The sequence below is a fragment of the Emydura macquarii genome, unplaced genomic scaffold (assembly GCF_026122565.2).
Source record: "Emydura macquarii macquarii isolate MOO-44397 ecotype Brisbane River unplaced genomic scaffold, CSIRO-AGI_Emac_v2 contig_1119, whole genome shotgun sequence".
In the NCBI taxonomy this organism is placed as follows: Eukaryota; Metazoa; Chordata; order Testudines; family Chelidae; genus Emydura; species Emydura macquarii.
In genome coordinates, this window is record NW_027131256.1 from 9687602 (window position 1) to 9711763 (window position 24162).

General features: G+C 39.6%; 1 long non-coding RNA gene across 1 annotated transcript in view; it reads left to right on the top strand.

Annotated features, from left to right (window-relative positions):
• LOC137151749 (uncharacterized) overlaps positions 1–24162 on the top strand; it is an 83724-nt gene that overhangs the window by 22719 nt on the left and 36843 nt on the right. The window contains exon 2 of the long non-coding RNA XR_010919350.1: positions 10213–10365. This is a non-coding gene — a long non-coding RNA (uncharacterized lncRNA). The remainder of the gene's footprint in view (positions 1–10212; positions 10366–24162) is intronic.

Sequence of the window (24162 nt, forward strand, 5' to 3'; positions counted from 1 at the left end):
TATCTCATTATCAGGACTTTATGAAGCAGAGCTAAACCATTCCTAGAGGAGACGATGAAGTAATCTCCAAAGAGGCGAATGAAGTGCAGTGGAGACCAGAAAATCTCCTCAGCACAGTTCAAACCATGTGTGGCAGGAATATCTTATACAAGCATTTGACATTTTAGCAGGATAGTCATTTGGGGTGGGAGGGAGAGAAATATTCTCTGTGGGCAGTAAACATTTTTGTACCCTCTCCATACCTGCTGTAAGTGCAGTACTGTATTTATAACAGGCAGGTTGGATTAACTGAAATCGGGCATGCTCCCTTTTGTATAAAAGAACTTCATCCTGCCTCAGCTTCCTCAGTATCTTTCATCTGACATTTAATAGTGGAGTATCCTCAAATAAGTTTTGAATGCCAAACTCAGATTTTTCTCATGTTCTTTTAGACTGAGTAGAGATGCGATGTTTACTGTTCAGGAAACGGTCTGTTTAGCTTCCTTATATTCTTAATTTGCATAGAGAACAAAGAGTCAACACCAAGAATGCAGTAAAAGGTTATCAGGAATTTAGGCAAACTGTGAACTTTGCATGCTAAACTCAAGGTATATTTAGGCTTCATTATACAGACTTCAAGCCACTCACTCTTCTTTCCCTTTCTAGATAATTACTTATTTAGTGACAGCTTCCCAAACACAATGAGGGATGGGAGAACTTGTCTGAGAGCATCGATTTTGGAATTTAAACTTTTGCATGCTTGGAATTGTGACCTCCACATTCACAGCTTTTTCAAAAATAGCTGTTATACAGGCAAGGTGGCATGAGTTATACCAACAGTACCTGATATGATAGAATACTGCCCTATATGTTACATAATTATCCAAAACAGCTGGAGAGATCCTACAGCTATTTCTCAGTTAAAACTTGATTGAGTTCAGCATCTCTCTCCAGTATTCATTCTCTCATGTTAAATCACTGGAAAGGATGCTGAAGAGAACATGTTGAAGTCAATGGGAGTTTCACCTATGTAAAGAAAGCAGGATTTGGTTAGTGGTAACACTACTATGAATTGTGACTGTTTAGTGTATAATATTGCAGTGGTTTGTTTGCTTTTGTTTTAAAGAATACATTTAAACGTTTGTGTTTGTCATTTTAGAATTTTCAAAGCAGCAACTTTGTATTTGTAAGTTGAGTACTCAAAGATTAGCTGTGTAAGAAATATTGCAGCTGCATATCAATTTAACATCCCAGTAGAGTCAAATACTAACATCAGTACTAATATATGTGATGACCATTGAGTGGGGCTAACATCATACTAGAATAAAGCATAGGAAGCCAAGGCAATTTGAAACAAGTGAGATGCACCCACAATTGTGTTTTTTAAATACTTTTATCGCTTAAAAAAATAACCTAAATCTCCAAGTCTAGCAATTACTTTGAGATGGTTGATATTTTTATATATAAAACTGTTATGTCAAGCATTTAAAACTGACATTAAACAATATTTTGATATCGCCAAGCATCCTTTCCCTGTTTTGCATTGAAAATGACATACTAACATAAGTGCAGGTATGTTATATTTTGTATTTTATGAAGGAAAACTAACAGAGCTGTTTGGGGGGATATTTGGTTACAGAAAACCACCTAGCTGGGCCCCCTTTCAGTTGAAACCATTAAAATGTTGGTTTTGGTTGGCGCTTAGAAATTCTATTGGATCCAAATGCCTTTCAAACGTATTTACCAGCTGATACCCAAGCTTGAAACTTTTCAGGAGTTCTATGAAGATAGGGCTAGGGCTTTGTTTCAGGCTCTGTATCTAAACACCCTTGAATTTTGGCCAAGTTTCTGTCAAGAGCTGCACTAGATTCTGTTCATTTCTGTACACTGGAACAGGTCAGGAAAAGGGGGGAAAATAGTAGTTTTTCACAACTTTTTCACTAAAATTTAGAATTTATTTTATTTTTTATTTTATTTATTTATTTATTTTTTTACAATTATACTCTACTTTTATGTATGTGTTTATCTTCATAACACAGTGCTGTAGATAAAGCATTGGGCTGGTGTCATGATAGCTGAGTTCTGATCCCAACGCTGCCACTGACTTGAGACATTGGACAAGTCAATTAAACTCTGTGCTTCAGTCTCCCTTTCTGTAAAATGGTGATAATGATGCTTACTCCTCATTGCAAAGCACTTTGACATTTATGGATGAAAAGAAATATATGCTAATTCTTCTTATTTTTATCTGTTTGATAAAATATTCAGTGGTTCTTATATAACCATACATATAACTTTAAGAATAATACTGTAGCATCCCTATGGAAGAGTCTCATGGCATTGGATAGAAAATAAGCTTTTCTCTATAATGTTTTAACCAACCAACCAAAGTTATAGCCAGATAATAAAAGCCCAATCCAATTCCTATTGGTGGATCTCTTCATTGACTCTGACTGTGCATTGGATCAATGTTTGAAAGCTCTAATAAAATCTATAGGAGGATTCGAATCTTCTGTAGAAAGAATCTCATTCTCTCTTAAATTTCAGTGGCGTAGCGCTGTGTTGATGGGAATGTGGTCCCCGTTGGTGCAGCGCAGTGAAGACAGCGTGCAGAAGAGAACCACAGAAGTCGACGGGAGTTACACAAGTTTTTTGTGTAGCTTGCATAACTCCGGTCGACTGCCGCCGAATCTCAGAGGTCAGTGTAGACAGGGCCTAAGTTACACTGAGTGGAACGGTCAGCAGGGACAGCTCCATTGACTGAGGACTGCATGTTTTTGGCTCTGCCTCTGTCTGAGGAGGTGGAACAGGTGCACAAAGGGGATGTAACCAAAGCTGAGGATATAGATCTATAGGGTTTTAGGGTAATTTTTATAGCGCTCCATTGGTTTCATTCCAATTAAAGTCTATAGGATTTTCTGTAAGAGATCAGAACAATCAAATGTGCTTTCTCCTCTTCTTTTACACAGACACTCAAAAATCTGAGGAATTTACATGATTCATTCTCAACAAGTGGATTTTGTTTAAATTAGTCATTTGTAAAACAAAACAGGTGCAGGGAGCTATTACATTGTAACTTATTAGGCAACAATGATTTTTAGTTCCAAAAGTCACATTTGAGAATAGACAATAGCCATGACTGTAGATGTTATGAGCTAATGTCTGCTTGTAAGAAACTTTTTTTCCCATTAAAGCCCAAAATGATTAACATGTTCTTGCTATTACTGAGTTATTAAACATTAGAGTGATGCTGCTGTGTTTTTTTTGTTTTTTTTGTTTTTTTTAAATACATACTGCCATACACTATGGATATCACAAGTATATAATCAGTCACTAGATTCTAAAGAGCCTTCAGCCAATCCAAGAGAAAATTACTGTGCATGCTACCTCTATCATTAGGGGAAAAAATAGTTTCCCCATGAAGCCTATAACTGATCCCTCCCTAGCCCTAGAAAATATTAACAGAATCCTTTAAACAGGAGGAAATGCAAAATGTTACAAAAATGTCTAACAATTACATGAAGAGTTACAAATACTTTTTTTCCCCCCCCTCCCTTTGAGTTCGGAGGATTTCCACAATGGGGTATTTTCTTTAATTCTCTGAATGGACATACTGACAATGATTGATTGCAAAAAGCATTAGTAGTAGAGAAATTTGTACTGAAATTATGGCAAACACCTGAGTAACTTAGCAAATCCTGTGAAACTGATTATTTTAAGACTGCTGGAGGTTTTTAACCAGTTGTGTTCTGGCTTAGTCATTGTGGATAAGTCATTTTGGAGTTTCAAAAGTGGGTATACTTACATTTAGATTTTGGGAAAAGGCAGTACCATGGATCAAATGCACTTGCAGTTCACCTTAAGAGGCCTGGATCCCCTGTCTGCTTTAAGTCGGCGGAGTAAGATATTTTGTAGATTCCAAATCAGCACCTACAAAAAGTTAGTTGTATTTTAAAACAGTAGGTTAGAATTTAGACTATAATAAAGATATGGGCATCCTCAATAACAAATAACATCAAGTATCCTTTTTGCACCGATGTCAAGAAACTTTGACCAAGATTTTCAAATCCAAGTGGCTAAAATTAGGCTCTGAATTCCATATTTAGGCACCTAACTCAGGAGCCTGTTTTTTTTTTTTCCCCCCCCAAAAGTGATCCACGCCCAGTAGCTCCCATTGACTTCATCTGGAGTTGGAGTTGTAGGTGCTCAGCACTTTCAAAAATCAGGCTACTAATTTAGGTGCCTAATTGTGGCCTAAAGAGTCTACTAGTAGTAGGAACTCGTGTGAAAATCTTGGTCATTGTTCTCAGCCAACCTATTTAGCTATAAATCAACACATAATGATTTTTTTTTTTTCAGGAAAGCTACTTGAGGATTGTTTCCTATGCTTTTGCACAGGCATCACAAAATGCTTTTTCTTGAATCATTAGATGCAAAATTATCCAGGTGCCAGTACAGAGACAGATGGCAGTATTCCATTAAACCTCATCATCCTTTACATCCATAAAAACACAGGACTCTTGCATGTTTTATTACATCTTTATTAATGTTTTATTGCATCTTCATTAATGATCTGGAGGATGGGGTAGATTGCACCCTCAGCAAGTTTGCGGACGACAGTAAGCTAGGAGGAGTGGTAGATACCCTGCAAGGTAGGGATAGGATACAGAGTGACCTAAACAAACTGGAGGATTGGGCCAAAAGAAATCTGAGGTTCAACAAAGATAAGTGCAGAGTCCTCCACTTAGGAAGGAAGAATCCCATGCACAGCTATAGACTGGGGACCGACGACCTGGGCAGCAGCTCTGCAGAAAAGGACCTGGGGGTAACTGGATAAAAAGCTGAATGAGTCAGCTGTGTGCCCTGGATGTCAAGAAGGCTAATAGCATATTGGGCTGCATTAGGAGGGGCATTGCCAGCAGATCGCGGGAAGTGATTATTCCCCTCTATTCGGAATTGGTGAGGCTGCATTTAGAGTATTGTGTCCAGTTTTGGGCCCCCCACTACAAAAAGGATGTGGACAAGTTGGAGAGTCCAGCGGAGGGCAACAAAAATTATTAGGGGGCTGGAGCACAGGACTTATGAGGAGAGGCTGAGGGAACTGGGCTTGTTTAGTCTGCAAAAGAGAAGAGTGAGGGGGGATTTGATAGCAGCCTTTAACTACCTGAAAGGGGCTTCCCAGGAGGATGGGGCTAGGCTGTTCTCGGTGGTGGCAGATGACAGAACAAGGAGCAACGGTCTCAAGTTGCAGGGGGGAGGTCTAGGTTGGACATTAGGAAAAAGTTTTTTACTAGGAGGGTGGTGAAGCACTGGAATGGGTTACCCAGGGAGGTGGTGGAATCTCCATCTTTAGAGGTTTTTAAGATGAGGCTTGACAAAGCCCTGGTTGGGATGATATAGCTGAGGTTAGTCCTGCTTTGAGCAGGGGGTTGGACTAGATGACCTCCTGAGGTCCCTTCCAACTCTAATATTCTATGATTCTATGTGCACAGTGATCTGAAAAGACAATGCGCCTTCACTGGTTTTAATCTCAATATGATGTGCTGAAATAAACTCTAATCTTGCTGGAATAACTCTAAATATGAGTATGTTGAGCATTCAGGCAACAAGAGAATGAGAGTGAAATGATTAGCTATTAGCATTTCATAAAACTGAGCATGCACTATTGCTTTTGCAGGATGCAAGAGAACTGAAGCCTGTTTTAAGCTAATGGCTTACTGTCATTCATTTTAAGACCAAAACGAATGACGGTAGGTCATAGTCACTTTTTTTAAAATAATGTTGTTGCCTCTGAAAGTCCCCTGTTTAACAGTGGCAGAACACTACAGCTCTTGAACTGGATTTTAACATAAAGTTCTCACAACAGCTGGGTTACCTGAAAACTTGTATGTAAATGATGTTGAGTGATATGCGCTGGGTGTTTGACCCAAAGTCCATTGAAGTCAATTAAGACAATCCATCAACTTCAGTGGGCTTTGATTCAGCTCCTGGATGCTTTGGTATCAGTCCTGTACTGCTGAGCTTTGTCGTCAATGAAACTGCCACATGTGCTTACAGTTCAGTGGCTGTGTAAGTGCTTTGCTAAATCAGGACCAGAGTGTCCAGCATCTTTCAGCACTGAGCTGTTAAAAAGAAGTTACAACAATTAATAATGAATCTCTTCTTTAGCAGCTCAATTTCTATGTTCCAGTTAGAGCTGGGTGAGAAACTGATTTTTCCATTCCTCAAAAATGTTTGAGAGATTTCATCCTAATTCGGGAGAGGAAATTTTTGCAAAGTCCATTTCAAACTTTTGTGAACTGAAAAACCAAAAATGTTTTTGGTTTGGGCCAGTCATCAAAATGAAATGTTTTGATCTTGAAATGTTTAATTTCAATTTTAATTTCAATCTTTTTTCATTAACTATTTTTAGTCTAAATTTACTAAAATCTCTAAACAAAAGATCATCTTGACATTAGAAACAGAAAATTTTCATTTCTCCATTTTTTTGATGCAGGAGATTCATGAAATTGGCCCCATGTCATGAACAGTTTTAGTTTTGATGAGTGGGGTTGGTTTTTTTGTTTTTTGTTTTTTTTTTTTTTTTTTTTTTTTTTTTTTTAAACAGTTGAAAAATTCCCTAGCAGCTCTTATTACAATAAGTAAATGTTTTGGTGAATTAGAAAAGCAAACAAACAAATAAAGCTTTGCTTCCTGTGCACTGGTTCATTTTCTAGCCCAATTCCAGCAGAATATTAAGACTGCTTGCTGTCAATCTACATGAAAGGAAATGGAAACCATTCTGCCAAGTCTGTAATGTTCCTGGTTCATCTTCATGTTGTCCAGAGTCACAATTTTGTTTTGAAATCTAAGGAACAGGAAATTACGTAGAACCAACAACATACTAAAGCAGAGAATATTTCAAAATGTATTTCTTATTTTGTGTCCTTTTATCTAGAACACTCTACTGGCTATGAAAAACATAAATAAAGCAGAGGGGTAAACTCCAGGGATGGAGAGGAGTTGTTTAAGTTGAGGGCCAATATTGGCATAAGAACAAATGGATATAAACTGCCACCAAGAAGTTTACACTTGAAATTAGGGTTCCTAACCCTCAGAGGAGTGAAGTTCTGGAACAGCTTTCCAAGGGGAGCAGTGGGGGCAAAAATCCTAACTGGTTTCAAGACTGAGCTTGATAAATTTATGGAGGCAATGGTATGATGAGCCTGCCTACAATGGCATGTGCCCCATCTGTGACTGCTAGTAGCAAATATCTCCAACAGTCAGAGATGGGACACCAGGTGGGCAGGGCTCTGAGTTTACTACAGTGAATCCTTTGTCAGGTATCTGTCTGGAGGGTCTCACAAATGTGATCAGTTAGACCCTGAGCATCATATTTGAGTTTGGGAAGGAATTTTCCCTCTGGTCAGATTGGCAGAGACCCAGGGTGAGTACATTTTGTATTGCCTTCCTCTGCAGGGTAGAGTATATGGGTCATTTACTAGTTTGCATAGAGTAAATGATGGATTCTCTGAAACTTGAAATCTTTAAATCATGATTTGAGTACTTCAGTAACTCAGTGAGAGGTCAAGAGTCTGTTACAGGCGTTGGGGGATGAGGTTCTGTGGCATGTGATATGCAGGAGGTCAGACTAGATGATCATGATGGTCTCTTCTGGCCTTAAAGTCTATGGGGCAATACAAATTAAAACCAATATCTTAGCGTAGCCCCAGATGTGAAGCATTTTGGGAGTGGGCGGAAAGACCAAACCAATTCCTGATTTTATATTTTAAATCTGAAAATAACTTGACTTCCTTTAAACGCAAGCTTTTTTCAGACCATTTGAAAATTATTTATCCATTTACAGTTATCTATCTAATCTATATTATCTGTTCAATCTATTTTAGTATAGGCAGAGCTGGTAGCAATTACTATAGTTAAGGTTGCCTAATGCTTTCAATTATAAGACCCTGTTTTCAGTTGCTTTTAACTTTGTCAAACTTCAATCTTTGACTGAAATATCCCATGCCAGGTGTTTGCCTCAGCATGGTGTGTGTGTGGGGGGGGAGGGGGAGTTTTTTGGTTTTTTTTTTTTTTTTTTTTTTTGACAGTTTCAGCAAAAATGGTTCATTTCTGAGAATGAGATTTTTTTTTTTTCCCCCCCAGCACCTCTGTGTTCAGAACAAGAACTTGAAATGTGGCAAGAGGAGCTGTCCTGGTGTCAGGAATGTGCTTTTATTTTATCACTGTGAAAATCCACCCAAATTTGGCCAATTTAGAAGCCTCTGAAAATCACAGTTTGCACATGCTCAGGAGAGACTTGTTAGAGTTTGTCAACTAATTTCTCATTAAGATTCCATCTGTACTAAGCATGATCCAGCCTGGGGTAGCAAGGACTGAGCAAGATCTTCCCTGTAATTATTCCTTCCTATAGCCAGGCACAGGAACAGGGAGCCCGTCATAAGAACGGCTGTTCTGGGTCAGACCGATGGTCCACCTAGCCCAGTGTCCTGTCTTCAGACAGCGGCCAGTGCCAGATGCTTCAAAGGGAATGAATAGAAGAGGGCCATTATCAAGTGATCCATCCCATTGTCCATTCCCAGCATCTGGCAGTCAGAGGCTTAGGAACATCTGTCTCTCCTGTGCTCTCAATGCACCCTCTGCTGGTATCCAGGGCTAGGAACTGGAGGATGGGTGGGCTCAACAGGAGAGGCAAATTGAAGTCGAAGGACACGGGGTGGGACTGGACAGGAACAGGTGGGGGGGGGGGGAGGCAGAACAGGGTCAGAAGTGCCTGTAACCGCTCCCCTCCAGAACCTGGAATCAAACCCAGAGTTCTGAATCCATTAATTCCTATCTTCATACACTGAGGGGTGGTAACTCTTTTTGTAAATGTTATGGGTTTCTTTTCTTTTTTTTTTTTTTTTTTTTTAAATACATGCTATTGTATATGACCACAATGAGTAATTTAAGCTAGACACACATCTCCTAATCTGTGACAGTGAGTCAAACAGACAAACAATGAGGCCTGGTCTACGCTGACGGGAGATATGCAGTCTACTCTATGTAGATTGCATATCTCCTGTTGACTTACCATGGTCAGTAAAAGGCAGTATCTCCAGTGTGCTGCGCCGATGGGAAAGGCCCTCCGGTCGATGCAGCATTACCCCTCTTGTGGGGGAGGGGAGGGACTTACAGCGTTGACCGGAGGGCACTTCTGGGATCAACTGAGTGGGTCTCCACTGCCCGCCCAATCGATCCCACGGCATCGATCCAGCAGCATCCACATTGCCACCGCCAGTATAGACATACCCAGAGACTTCCAGCCCGACCTCACAGATCCCAGAAATAGGGATAAGCTTCAGCTCTGTGTCCAAACTTTTGGGCATTTATCCAAAGTACGCTGAACCTCTTTTTTGGGTTGTCCCATTGCTGAGGATTTGTAAGCAAGTGGGACAATTTACCAGAAACAAAACGGGTGCTGTCAGTGATGGCTTTTCCCCATTCAAGTAATGTTTATCACCAGAACTCTGAACAAGTTAACATAAGTAAAAAGAGTAACAGAAAACGCTCCCAGCCTGGGGTTCAATTCTGTATGCAAAACTCGACTTTCCCAAAGGCATTCTCCTCCTTATGGCCCAGAATCTCGGCTGCACCTGGCTTCCACAACTGAGATGGGAGCCAGTTGCTGCTACTTGATTCTGGAGCTAGTTCTATGCCAGCCTGGTAGAGCTGGGCTGCTCTAATCCGCTACTTTATTGTGATTTGGCTCCCCTGAGGGGCCATCTTCCAGGCAATGATTTACAGAGCATGATCTCCAACCCCGGCCGTGCTCTCTCTAGGCGTTGACTGAGGAATCTCTAGCTGGAGATACCGGGCGGCTTTCCAACCCCTTTTTTGCTACCTGAGTTGAGCAAAGGGTTAGATTGCTGAAATCTGATTTTTTTTTTTCTCTCTCTCTGTCATAAGCAGATAACTTATTGCCTTTACCCTGCGCCCTTGTGCAGATATGACTGCATTGCTCAATATACATTGCTACTGTGGTGGAATTTTTTTTTTTTTGGTGTTCTTTGAAAAATGTGCACAGAAAGTTAACATTAGATAGGGAATTAAACTAGTGAATGAAGAGATGTGATGACGTTACAAACCCTTCTGACATGCATAAATCCTAAAGAAATAGCTGTGCTAAGAAGAACATACTGGTACTAGCCAGTTATCTGTGTTTAAAAGTTTTCTACTGCACTTTCTTAAAAGTGGAGGGAGTGAATATGGAAGAGAAGACTGCAGAGGGCAGAATCCACCATTCTGGCCTATGCCAAGAGGCAGCAACGATCCCTGGATGAAAGGAGCTTGAAAAAGAGGAAAGGGGCTCACAGACATCCACTGCATCTTGCAAATGGAACAAAGGTGAGAAAAGCAAAATTGTATTTTAAATGGATGGGATACATTGTGTATTTTTAAATAACCAAGGAAAGAAAGTAACACAAAAGGCAGTGTCACACCCCTTTATCTCACTCAAGGGAGAAAAGATACTTGGGCACTTAATATATTTCATCGCTTGACTAGGATAAAGGGATATGCATTGGTACCAGATCTGTCATTTCTGGGGCTTGGAGATGCATCATCTGAACCCTGAATGCCATTTGCTGCTCAGCCTTTTTAAGAGGTTTTTTCATTTTGTATCCTGCCAAGTAGACTTTTCACTTGAACGGTCAGTACTGAAATGCTCAATCCTTTTCAGAATAAATCTGTGCTAGTTCATTATTTTTAGAGATGGTTTTGAGCTCCAGAGTTCAGCTCTGGATATAAATTTGCCCATGATTTGCTGGGGGCTGGGGCTGGGGTTTTGGTTCAGCCCCTCAGAAAGGTGAAAGGCAGTCACAAATTCACATCCAAACTTTCCCAACTAAATGACCTGCTCCCGTTCCCATTACAGTCAATGGCCAAACTTCCACTGATTTCTCTGAGAGCAGGTCCAGGCCCAAAGTTCATAGGCGTTTGGAGCTTGTTCTAGTTTGAGCCATTCTCTGATTATATGAAGTGTCATTCTATAGGCATAAATACAGGTATCAGCTTGAGGACACAGATATCCTTCCATTTAACTTCTTTTTAAACTGAAAAATTATAATTAATTTAACGTTATTTATAATCTGAGGAAAAGCTCAGGTGAGGGTCTCTATTAAAACAAAGTAATTGGCACTATTGGGTTAGCTCTGCCAGTTGCAGTTTGTAACACAAGTAGGGCTCTCCTGGGTGATTTGAGACCGAGCCTACAGTGTAGGCAGTGGGCTTGGTCTGAGAGGACAGAACTTTGTGGTGATTCCTCTCTGGACACAAGGAGAAACAATCCTGGGCTCTCTTGTGGGGAAGAGGGTGGGAGGAAGAAAAAGGCTCCTGGAGAGGGAACATCAGCACAAGACCATCTGTTCATACTGTTTCACCTACTAGGTCTATATTTGTAGATATGTTTTAAGTAGATGTGTAACTGGAGAAATGAGGTCATCCTGGTTTTTTGTATACTGCACTTTTAAATATGGGGTCTCTCTCTGCCAGCTGCAGGGGGTGGCTGGTGAGGCAGCTGACATTTTGTGTTTCCGTTCGGATTCTGAAAGTCAGAACAGCTCCCTAGACATACACACTCTGTCTGTCTGAATGTGACCCCGATTCAGCTAACCACTCAAATGTGTTTTCCTTTAAGCATGTGATTAAATCCCATTGATTTAAAGTTTAAGCACATGCTTAAGTGCTTTCACTGAATCAAGCCTAGTTCCTTACTTCTATTTCAGGTTTAAAAAAAAAAAACAATCTAGATTGCAATACTGTTCTCTCTTTTATGGGGAAAAATAGGGTAACTGCTGTAGGTGCTTACGTAGCAAACCTTTCATTGACTTCACTGGGAATTTTTTTCTGAATAAGAACTGCTGAGGAACATAAGACTGTGTGTGGAGAAAAGAGAGAAGATGGTGTATACGCCACATTTTTCAAAAGTGACCCCATATGAAGGATTTTGTAAACTGCACCACAAAATTTGTACATCATAGAACTGGTATTTGCACTTTCAAATACTGGCTTTGCAAGCATAATTGGTACTCTTGTAAATGTTTCAGGAATAAATTTCAGGAACACTTCTGACAAGCTAGTCCATCCATTCTAAAGACATTTGTATCACTTACTATTTCGTCATGCAATGTCCTATATAATTGACAACTGCAATTTTTAATGCTGGCAAGGAGTCGATTTAAACGGAACATTATTTTTAAAGGGTTTCTTATATTTAAGGGTGATAATACACATCATTTGATCTTGTTTGCAAATGATGTGTTTTTCAGTGTCTTTGCCGCCTCCTGAATTCCTTCACCCATCATAAAAACACAAAAACTTTTACATAACTGTGAAACTTCCCTCTAGATACACACCAACATCTAGAAGAATACTAGAATTGCTTATGACAGATGAGTCACGTTACTGTTTTTTGTTTAAACCATAAGAAAAAAGAGAGATGAGGGGTATAAATCAGTGCAGACCAAGATTTAGTGCTTCATGATCCAAAAACATAAGCATCTATCTAGTTGTACAACTGTCACTACTTTAAAAAAAAAAAAAAAAAAAGTGGGAAATGAATACAAAGAGGTTTGTACTGCATTTGCAAATGCTGGCAGCATTCAGTATTGCAATTATTGTCAAGACTTTTTTGAGATACTGGAACTAGAACCAGGTATTTAAGCAACACAGACGAAAAGGCATTTTTGCATTTTCTTCTGCAAAATATATAAAATAGAGTTGATTGCATTTGGCATGACTGCATCTGAAATTATGAGCAAAGTTTCTACCATTGACTGATTTATATTAACAGGAGCAGCTAATGTCATGATTGCCACTTTTACTTTAAATAAAAAAAAATTAGAATTGTTCAGACAGTTACCCTGTTAAGTTTCAGATTTCTGCAAAAAGAATTCCACATATTTTGCCCTTTGAAAAGAATCCTGTTAATCACCTCTGAAGCATTAGTAAAATACCAGGAAGATGTGGCTTGTTTTGGCTGATAAGGAAAGGTACCTTGTTTCCTATTTAGCGAAGAAAGAAGGTAAATAGAATGGGTGTTGTCAGGTACATACACATTGGGCTGTGCTCCTGCATGCCACTGGACTAAAGCAAGGCATAAATTGCTCTGTGTAATGTGATCCGGTGATAACAATGCCTGGATTGTGAATCACCACTGCATGACCTAAGTTTTCTGGCCGTTTAGCATGTTTTTTCTTTTTGACCCAATGTCTACACAGAGAGGCTCAATCCAACAGCCTGCCGAGTGCCTGCAGTTCTCAAGAGGTGCTCAGCACCTTGCAGTTTGGGCCCAAATTTTATGCAATGTTAGAAGACAGCTGTGAGAATTTCTTTCTAGATGAACAATGGATATTTCAGATATGAACATGAAAGAATAATACTTTAAGTTTAAAGGCCCCAATTCAGCAAGGTACTTAAGCACATGAGGATTAAATATGTGAGTGATCACATTTATGTCACTGACATTGATTACTTCAGTGGGACCATTCACATGTTTAAAATTATGCACATGCATAAGTGCCTTGTTGAACTGGAGCCAGACCACGTTTCTCATCTGGTATTTTAAGCCAATATTAATGATTTTAGCCTGACAACAGCCTTATGAGGTAAGGAAATATTATCTTTGTTTAAAAGTGGTGACTTGGCCCACATCATACAATGAATCAATGGCAGATACAGGAATTGATCCAATGACTCCTGAATCCCAGTTCCTTGCTCTAACCACTACCAGATACTCTGCCCCTATACAGTTCCCATCTAAAATCTGACACTTTCTAAAATGAAGACAAGAGCAACTGTTGACAGTGGCATGTTGCCCCTGTCTGGATCAATTTAAATTCGTCTGTGTAGTATGAAAAAATCATAATGTAAACATATGAACTGAAAACAAAACTTATGCTAAAATAACAAGAAGGATTAAAGATTAAAATTTCAGCACTAAATAGGTGGTTGGAGCAACGCAGCTCCAATAAGCTTCCGTGAGTGCATTGCATGGATAAAATAATTAGGAACCTGTGCAATGCTTTGGAGATCTAGCTGTAAAAATCTGAACTTAAGCCAATGAAAGTAAGAAGTACCTTTTTACTACATCTTTAATTTGCCTCACTGTCTGAGTAATTTCCCCTTCTCAGTTAATACAGTATTTCAGCCCTGATCTAAAATTATAAGCCCAAAACATATTTTCTTTCATTCGGTTGTACTAACTTAGAGCCAAAAATCAATGGGAGTTAGGCACCTTGGAACAAATATCACTAGATGCCTATTTGCATCTTTAGGCTCCTACTACCTTTAAAAAACTGAGCCTGAATTCCTTGTAATAAGGCTGTTGGAGAAATCAGCAGCTGGGATGTGCTTGTAACATCTGTTTCTATATGTCAGCAAGTCACATTTCCTTTAGCCTGTTGGCCTCCATAGAAATTCAATAGAACAACTGATTCTTGTGGCACAATCTGTCTGCTTATGATATATTTACATGGAAGTGACACACAGTCACAGTACTCAAGGAGATGTTAGATAAGTTCCCAAAAGATCTTTAGTAACAATGGCTTATAGAGCACATCAACAACCCCACAATTATATTTGAATGGCTCTAGAATTTGAGTGTACAATGAACCATGACATGTAATTAAGGACTCAGTGCCAGAAAGCTTAAAAGGAGCAATTATGGTGTTGAATCAAAATTCTTCCAGGCCTTCAAAGTTTAAAATTATACATCACTGCATATCTGTGTGGCACACATGTACATAGATGTGTGTGGTGTGTCTATATTCAATGCACCTGGACTAAGGATTGCGTTTTGTAATGAAACCCGTGCCCTGGTGTCACTATGATTTCTTAGATGTTCCAACTTTTTAAATTATCAAATACATTAAAAGGGTTGGCTAGTGCCAGCCATTATTGGCCACTTCTGTGAAAGATACCTGTAAAAAGAAACATTAGGTGGAAATGATGTGGAGGAAATAATTTGGGTTATTTTTGTATGCCCACAAACACACTTTCTGCTTTCTTATTATTTTTTAAATTCAACAAACCATTTTTTAATCCCTTCTGGACTCATATGAACTCATCCTCCTCTAGTAAGGAAAAATGCAGTGAAATACACCTTTTTTTTTTTTTTTATATAAATTGATTTAAAAAAAATCAGAACACATGACTTGCAAGATATCGGTTGTAGCCAATATTCACCAGGTCTAGGTCCTTATCCCCAGCAGTCGCCACTTCTGACTGGCTATCTAACTCTTGTTGCTTTATTTATTTGCTTGTTTAAACTACCCACTAACAGAGCAATACTTCCGTCATTTGTCTTAAACAGATAAATTATAACTAAAAGTACTGTGCTAATTGCTGGATAGCTTGTTCAAGGGCATTATTGTTGAGATCCTGAATATGAATTACATACTCCTCTAATATTTTTACCTGGTATTCTAGTGCAGCATATTGTGTTAACTGTATAGATGACAGGATCTCTAGTTAGTACCACAATTTTTCGTACTGACAGACACAAAGAGAGAAGGAAGCAGAAATCACATTCCCCGTCGCCTGTACCCAGATAACTAAATTGTTGGACAGTAATGCAGCTTTACTCACTGGCTGAAAGAGAAAGCCAAGACAGAAACATTTTGGTTCTGTGGAACCTCACAGCATATAGAAGAGGTAAAGCCTAATTTTCTTTTCCGTTCTAGTCTCTAACGCCCTGAGTTAGTAAAACACTTAAGTATGTGAGTAGTTCAATAGGAATCCTCATTTGTTTAAAGCTAGGCATATGCTTGAATTCTTTCTTGTATCAAAGCCTTAAACTCAGACTGCTGAGAATGAGAAAAACCAAGCAAATCAAAATATTGCAGAATTGCAGAAAAGTTTCATTTTTATTTTTTTAGGAGGATTTTCTTTTATATGAAATGAAAACGGTTGATCATTACTTAACAGACACAAGAGGATGTACAGATCCTATCCACCTCTGGAGCAGGAAATGAGACAAAGATGATCTATTACTCTTCCATTTTAAAAACGGTGATTTGTCCCTTTCTATCAGACAGTAAAATGTTTCAATAGTGACAAGTTCTCACAGCATGTTAAAAAAACACCATCCTGGTGAATAAAACCCCATTATGGACTGCAAAAGACAAAATCATCCATACTCTGTTAGCTATTCCTTTTAAGGCAACATGTTAATGTTTCCCATTGCAGGCGATTAGGAGAATTTTTGAGTGCTAATATAGTGGAGATTACATGGTACACATGACACATCTCCATAGTATCAGAGATCCCCAGTCTTTATCTTCACAGCACCCCAGTGTAGTAGGCAGAGCTATTCTCTCCATTTTGAAGATGAGGACTTGAGGTACAGAGACTGAGTAAATTATTTAATGTTATACAGGAAGTGTGTGGTAGAGAAGGGAATTGAAACTGGATCTCCTACATCCTAGGCTAGAGTGTACTACCCCGTGTATTATCCATCCTCTCTCTAGAAATACCAAACCTGGTCCAAACATTGGTCCAATGCAAACATTGGAACAGGAATCTTTGCACGCTTCAAAAGATCATGAAAGGTACCCACACTTTAAACCATATTTCAATTGGAGTGCCTCTTGTGGCCACAGACTAGCCAGGCTGAGCCCTGTGGAATGTACTGTACATTTTCAAGCACTGAAATAGTCTATTTTTAGAATTTGTAATTTGGCTAATTAGAACATGCCAGCACACAACTGAAGTGTTCCTTCCAAGATTGGATTTTTTCATAATTTCAGCAATTGAAAGTGATTTATTGGAGAGACTCAGATAGAATATTGGACAGGTGACTGAGCTGTAATACTATACAAACACCCATCAAAGGGTTTTTGATGACATGGCAACCACAAGATAAAGTATATTACAAATATTACAGGCTAGAAATAATAGTCAGATCCATCTTGCTTTAGTAATCAAGAAAACTATTGAACAGATATAATAAAATGATCTGGCAAAAGGAGAATGTTAATTGATGTATCTAAATGAAACATTTAAGCACTTCTTCTCAAATATTTATGCAGCCAGCGACATAAGAATGGCCATGCTGGGCCAGACCGATGGTCCATCTAGCCCAGTATCCTAATGCCAGGTGCTTTAGAGGAAATGAACAGAACAGGTAATCATCAAGTGATTCATCCCTTGTCATCTATTCCCAGCTTCTGGCAAACAGCAACTCGTATGCTGCAGAATACAGTAAGTTCTTTGACTCAGTGGAACTCCCACAGCCAATTTAAGAACAGAAAAGACATCAGGATGGGAGCATAACTTGCAGGCAATTCTGAAAGCAATTCATGCTGTAAAAAGCCAGCAAGAGTCAAGGGTTTGATGGATTCCTGAGACAACTCTATAAAGATGTGCTACTAGTAATTTGCAGGCAAAATGTCTGTCATGCTATGGCTGTGAACATTTTGAACCCCAGATGATAACAATGTTCCTAATCATTGTAATCTTCAAGATTTTGAAGGTACCAAGTGAGTGTAAAAAGTATAAATTGATTTCCATTAAAAGGGTGGATTGTGAGATAGTGGCAATGGGTCTGGTAGGCAGATTAGAAAAAAAAACTTCTCAACTATAATTCAGTTTAACCTAGTAGGATTCAATAAGAACAGGTTGTTATGCAGTGGTGCTAGACAGTTGGTGACATTTCTAACTGGCATGAATAGAAAATAGTCTTAGACTGGTCATTTCTGTAGGTGATGAGAGGGGTGAGGCGGGACTACCGCTTCTTATGCACTGCAGCTAATGAAGTTTGGTGAAGGGATTCTGCAGAGCAATCAAATATTCAAATTATATGTGCCTGAGCGAAGTACTGCTCCAGTTGTCCCATTTCCCACCCCCCCCCCCCTTTGCTCTTTCAATCTTGAAATCAAATGCTACATAAGTGTTAAAACCATTTGCTACAGCAATTCTTGCTAGGAAACTTTGTCCCTTCCTCCCAGATGAAGACCTAGTTACAGGGATCCATACATTTGTCACCTCTGGGCTGGGTTACTGGAGTTCACTGTCTCTGGAGCTGAATGTCAAGACAATGCAAAGGCTCCAGCTGGTATAGAATGAGGCTGTCTGCCTTCTCCCTGACTTAGGTCAGTGTGAGCATATCAGGTCCTTTGGTCAAGTCCTTTCATTGGTTTCCAGTTGGCTTTCAATGCCAGTCTAAGGCCTTTGCCCTAAGTTTCAAAGCAATTAATGGATCAAGCCCCAAGGAAATCCAATTCTGAATTTCTATCTAGGAACCACCGTGACAGCTGTGCTCCTGGGGGACAATACAGATTGCAAAGCCCATGACAAAGGGTATGACAGCTGGCGACAGAGAATTCTTGGTCGAAGGGATCCAATATGGGAAAATACTTTTGGAGAAGATATGCTGAATCCTGAGTCTGACTCTTTAGGAAACACTGCAAAATCTTCATCTCTGAAAAAGACTTTTCATCATAAGAGAGAAATTCATGACACTGACACCTTCTACTCAATAGAATCCTACCAACTACAAAAAAGAGGAAACTAATCAAATCTAAAATAAGCAGAGTTTTGACCCCAAAAACAGAGAGCTGCCAAAGAATCCATGAAGTTCACTAGGGATTTCACTCTTGATATTTATTTTTGATGGAAGGTGCTCAGTTACTATAGTGATAGATGGCAGTATAAAACCCTAAACTAGATAAGAATTCATCAGAATCCTTGATTATTGGGAATTAGAAAAATACAAAGAATTGATTATTGCAGATGGAAACACTGCAGATTACCAGCCTAAATCAAATAGCTTCTCTTTCACTGAAGCTTGTTAGTGACTTTGGTTCCATATCTAATTGCAGTACAAGGTTAATTAGGAAAAGTATTTGGTCAGACCGATGTTGAAGGAATGTTCCAGTTCTCAGCTGGATAGCTGGAAGCTTAAGTGGATGCCTGAGAGGTTGAAATATTTGGCTGTGATACCAGTGATATCAAGGACATAGTTAATTTAAACTTAAAATAAAGTTAAAGGAAGATGGGTGGAACTGCAAATGTGACTGACATCAAATAATATTCATTAGGATGAATATTATTCCCAGGATTCCATACATATGAATATCTTACCCTTAAATATACCCAGTACTTCCAGAGCGCTTTTATGAGGCACGGGAAAGAAGCCTAAATTATTTCTGGATATACTGGAAAGAGGTACAAACAGAGGTGAAGGGAGTTGGTGGTGGTTTGTTTCCCAAAATTTAACATACAACAATGTAATTCTTTCACTCTAAAACAAGCACTATATCAGAGAAAGATGAAGACATCAGTATGGTTCCTACCAGAGAAGAAATCTTTAAAGCTTTTTCTTCCCCATTCATTGGTCTGAAGTGCAACTTCTTGAAAAGTTTGCACATTCAAAGAGCTTGGGGATGTCTAGCAGGACAGTTGAAATATAATGCCTTTACAGTTCCAAGTCTTCTCTATGGAATAGCCATTATTCTGAGAGAGAGAGAATAAAAAATGTGGTTGGATTGGAAAGGATACATAAAGGTATTCACCTCTCAGTGGGAGGTCATGAGGCTAAATTGAGTAGCATTTGGAAATGCTTTGATATCATTGGATGGAAGTTGCTGTAAAAGTCCAAACTCTTTTTTAGTATTCTTACTTCTGTATACAGATGGTTTGCTCACATCATTTGCAACACTTCAGCAAAGAAATCTACTAGATAAAGCACAGTATTGGTCACCGAATGAGAAACTCAAAAATAATAGTTCTACATTGGCAGGATGCTCTAGAAGATCCACCTATTTTAAGGCATATTGCAGCCTTGGGCTGCATGAAATACAAAGCAACTTTTAATTTAGGATTCCATTTGTTCTAAAGCCATTGAGGAATAGATAGCAAAAGGTTGGAGTGGAACCAGCCACTTGATCCAGCAGTGTGGAATCCTGTTTGTGCAAATGTCACAACTTTCCCTTGGACTGAAGCCTAAAGATGATCCAGTAGAAAATAATTTTCAGTATATTGGACACCAAGGAGAATAACAGTTGTAATTAAATGCAGTGCTACCCACTAAGAGGTGAGGAGGAAGGGTTGTGAAAACTTGTCCCTGTTGAAGTCAAAGGCAAAACTCCCATTTGACTTCAAGGGGGGGGTGTCAGGATTTCACCTGGGGTGGCTAATGACCATTATGGTACTTATTGGTGGTGAATCATTTATGGTTTTAGACCCAGATTGAGGATCTATATGAGCAGAGACCATTGTCAATAGACGTACTGGAGGGTGTGACGAGGTTGAAAAGAGAAGCGTTAATTACAACTCCCTGCACCAGCCTGGCTATTCACTCCTCTACCAGAGGACCTACAGTGGGTTTGCTCCACCCAAAAAGTAATCAGCAGTGGTGAAAGAGAGGCTGTGGCCAGGTTAATGGAGGAGGCACTAAATCAGTCCATCCCCTATGGCAATATTGCCTGCTTTTCCCACCAGTTTAAATGTTCCTTATGGCTCCTGGAGCTGAAACTAATAACTTTCTGCAGCAGTTTGGGTAGTTCTAGTCCTTAATCTAAGTGACAGGCATTTTCCTTTCATCTGAGCCAATTTGAAGCCCACATCCTATACACCCCTTTGTGGAGGCAACACGTTTTTCTTTTTCCCATGTAGTGCTCCTCTGTACTTTCCTGGTTCCCTCAGGAAGTGCTGAGACAATGTCATAAGAAAAGATGTTCTAGTGTGCCCAACTTAACTAGAAGCAAGAAATGTACTTTTGCCATAAAACTCATCAGATTTGCAGCTCAGTTTTGCAGAGGAAATTTGATTTAATTCAGGCAAACATTTGAATTTTGGATGCTTATCTGAGTTAGTCTTTGAAGCGTTTATGGTTCATACCATCTCTAATTACAGGTCACTACTATCTGGACTTTCTTTTTTTCTTTTTTTAGGATTAGGGTAAGATTAACACTTCAGATTATTAAAGTGTCCAGTGCTCTGATTATAATTTCTATATTGCCCATCTCCTGACCTTTTCCAGATAATAGATCATGCAACCATTACAGATGCTGGGAAAATCACACTAGTGTGCATTATTCTACAATTATAGACTTCTGGCACAATTCTGTACTCATCTATATTTTAATAAATTCATAATAGCTCCATTAAGTTCAGGAGAGTTACTCTGGATTTCTTATTCTTTGTGCTGTGTACAAATTTGTGTTTGTTGTATATGTGAGTGCAAAACAGAACTCAAACTTAATAATGGAGCCATGGATGGTGCCTCCATAATATGATTTTTCCCCTTCCCGCTCCTTATTTTTAAGGATTAAAAGGATCCTTCAAAGGATTTAAGGATCTTATTTCAAGATTACGAACAGCATATTGAAAATTGATCAATCCCAATTTTTAATGTCATCCCATAATACAAGAATAGTCGCTCACTATGACATTAATGGCTGGTATAAAGCTCTATTTCTGCGGGTTTCAGTGGGATTTCAGTGAACCGTTGCTCCTGATGTGGAGAGGGGAAGGAAACACCTTTCTCTGAAGCATCATGTATCAGTCATTGCTTGAAGCAGGAGATAGTCTATGATGGACCAGGATTTTGATGCAGAAAGGCAAATTCTATGTTCTCATGGTATCTGCTGTAGATATTGAACCTGATTCTCCTTTCACTTAAAATGATATAACTCCATTCACCTTAGTGGAATTATTCCCTGATTCACACAGGTGAAACTGTGAGGAGAATCAGGCCCATTCTTAATTTTTTTTTTTGGTTATTTCTCTGGCCTTCTTTATGGCTTAGCATTACTGCTCTGTAAGTGTCAATGTTTGTTTCTTGGAAAAAATCAATAAAAACAAAGTTTTTAATAAACGGCAGCACAATGAGGGAATGCTTCCACTGAAGTAATTTTTTCCAGTAAATTCCCAGGGTACTTGTTCAAGAAGCTGGTCTGACAGATGAACTTGCACAAGCTGCAAGAATTCAGATTAGTTCTGTGTTTCCCATTTACAGCTCACTAGCTTAACAGACAGATGCATGTGAGACTTATGTAGAAGGGCTGTGAAACAGCCTTATGCTTATTTTGTCACAAATCACTTGGAATGAACCATAAATCCACTGCAATAAATCACCACTCCTGTCTAAAGCAATGGGAATTATGGGAAGAAAATCAGTGAGAAAATAACCCTGTTCCTACATACATGCCATGCACAAGCATGTCTGGGCTCTTTAACATAGCATAGGCCCTGACAAAGATACAGACATGCAGAGAAAACCAGCAAGCAAAGCTTAGGTGGGATAGTCATGCAACAGGCCAGTGGGATGTACTCCCCACCCCATTGCATTAGGACTCATGTTGGATCCCTAACTGTAAGTGCCCCATGTTCGTACCCCAGGGTTCTCTCTTTCCTTCTGGTTTTAATGGGTGAAATGCCCCCAGAAGACCAAGCACAAGGGCTATGCACCCCTGAAGTTCTATTTAAGGCACTCTGCACGGGGAGTGACTTTTTGCCTATAGAACTGATGCCTGAAATGCTTTGAGGTACCCAGGGTTTGGTGGCGGGAAGGAAGTTGAAGTTATGTCAAGGACACGCAAGCCAGCCTGACAGAGTGTAGGGAATGGAAAAATAAGGTGGCCTTAATGTCCTATCATTCAGGCATTTCTTTAGTGAAGCCCCTCTTCCCCTGAGACTGTACTGCAGCTCAGTGTGGCTGCTCGGTCAAGAATCTCAGTGGTTTATTGAACTATGGGATGAGCATTGGATGCAACTGCCCACTGAGCTAGGTAGGAGAAGTACAGAGCCCATTTAAAACTGTAGTTATCTGGCTGTCTGGCCGATTCCCATCTGTGTACAAGAATTATCCACATGCTGTGGAGATACAATGAAAATGACATTGGTTTATACCCTTGTCTTTGATTTTAATGTGTAATGGGTCAGTATTTGGGAGGGATGCTTTGAATCTGATTGGAATGCAGGTGATTTAATCTCTGTTCAAAACATCGGTGCCAATTTGCGGTTTGATTCTGAATGGTGCTGAGTGAACACCCTCGACTCTGCCAAGAGCTGGAGGTGCCCAGGAGCACTCAGGAATAGGCCCTTGAATTTCAGCTGCAGCTATAGCAGCTGTTGTGTCTTTATACAAATCAGTGTAGATGCTTTTTGACATATTTCCAGAGATGAATTTAAGGTTCCCCATTTAAACTGGACTTGTATCAAGTGTCATTTATTGTTTGGGTTGCACTTTATGACATTTTCCACTATGCGCTGTCTTAATAAATGCTAATTGCTGGATTGTGGCTTTTAAGCATTAGCCTATGGTGGATCAGCTGTGGAGAGGCCACACCTCAGCAGGAGCCGTGGGGGGAGTTTTGCCTGACTCTGCAAGAATTCTACAAGGAACACCCAGGAAGTGCAACAGCATCAGCCCCACTGCTCTTTCAGTGCATGAAGCCTGAGTGCCGGGACAGCTTCAGTGGTTGCTGAGGAAGAGGGGAAAAGACTCTGATCTCAGCCCACTACTTTCCACCTCATTTCTTCTGTAGTAGCTTGTGTCTGCCAGAGCAGTAGCAGAGCCTTCTCTCCTGCAACAGTATGGTGCCTGGCCTTCTGTGCAAGAGGGTGAAGGTGCCTTGTGGTTTCCCTTCCCTTAGCCCAACCAGAAAGCAGGGCACAATCAGGCCAAAAAAGGAACCTTGTTTAACCCATTAAAGAGAGCTGTAAAAATTAGCATTACTGCCCAGTATAATTTCATTAGAACACATTACATTGCTGTGAAGGTAACCCACTTAAATCCCCCTACTCCTACTCGTATCTGATGTAGTCACATCACGTGTGTAATGATGTCCTCTGTGTTTCAATAGTACACTGTTTAATTTTTCTTCCTGTACAGTATTTTCCTCCCAAGTCTATCTTAGATCCTGTAATACTCTTAACATATCAGCAAGTCTACTACAGTAGTTACTTTATTTAAACAACAAGACTTCTCCTTTAGTCAGGAATTAAGCAGTCTTCACCGGCAGCAGTCTGGTGGGATGCTTAATTCTGAAAAGGCTGTGCAAAACCCAGGATAAACTACTGAAAGAATGTTTTAAAAAAAACCAGAGCTGAAGGTTTGTTCTGTTGCTGGGTTTCAAGTAAACTTGCATTAGCAGACTTCTTTGTAGAGTGAGACAGAGGCAATTGTTGCCCTGTCTG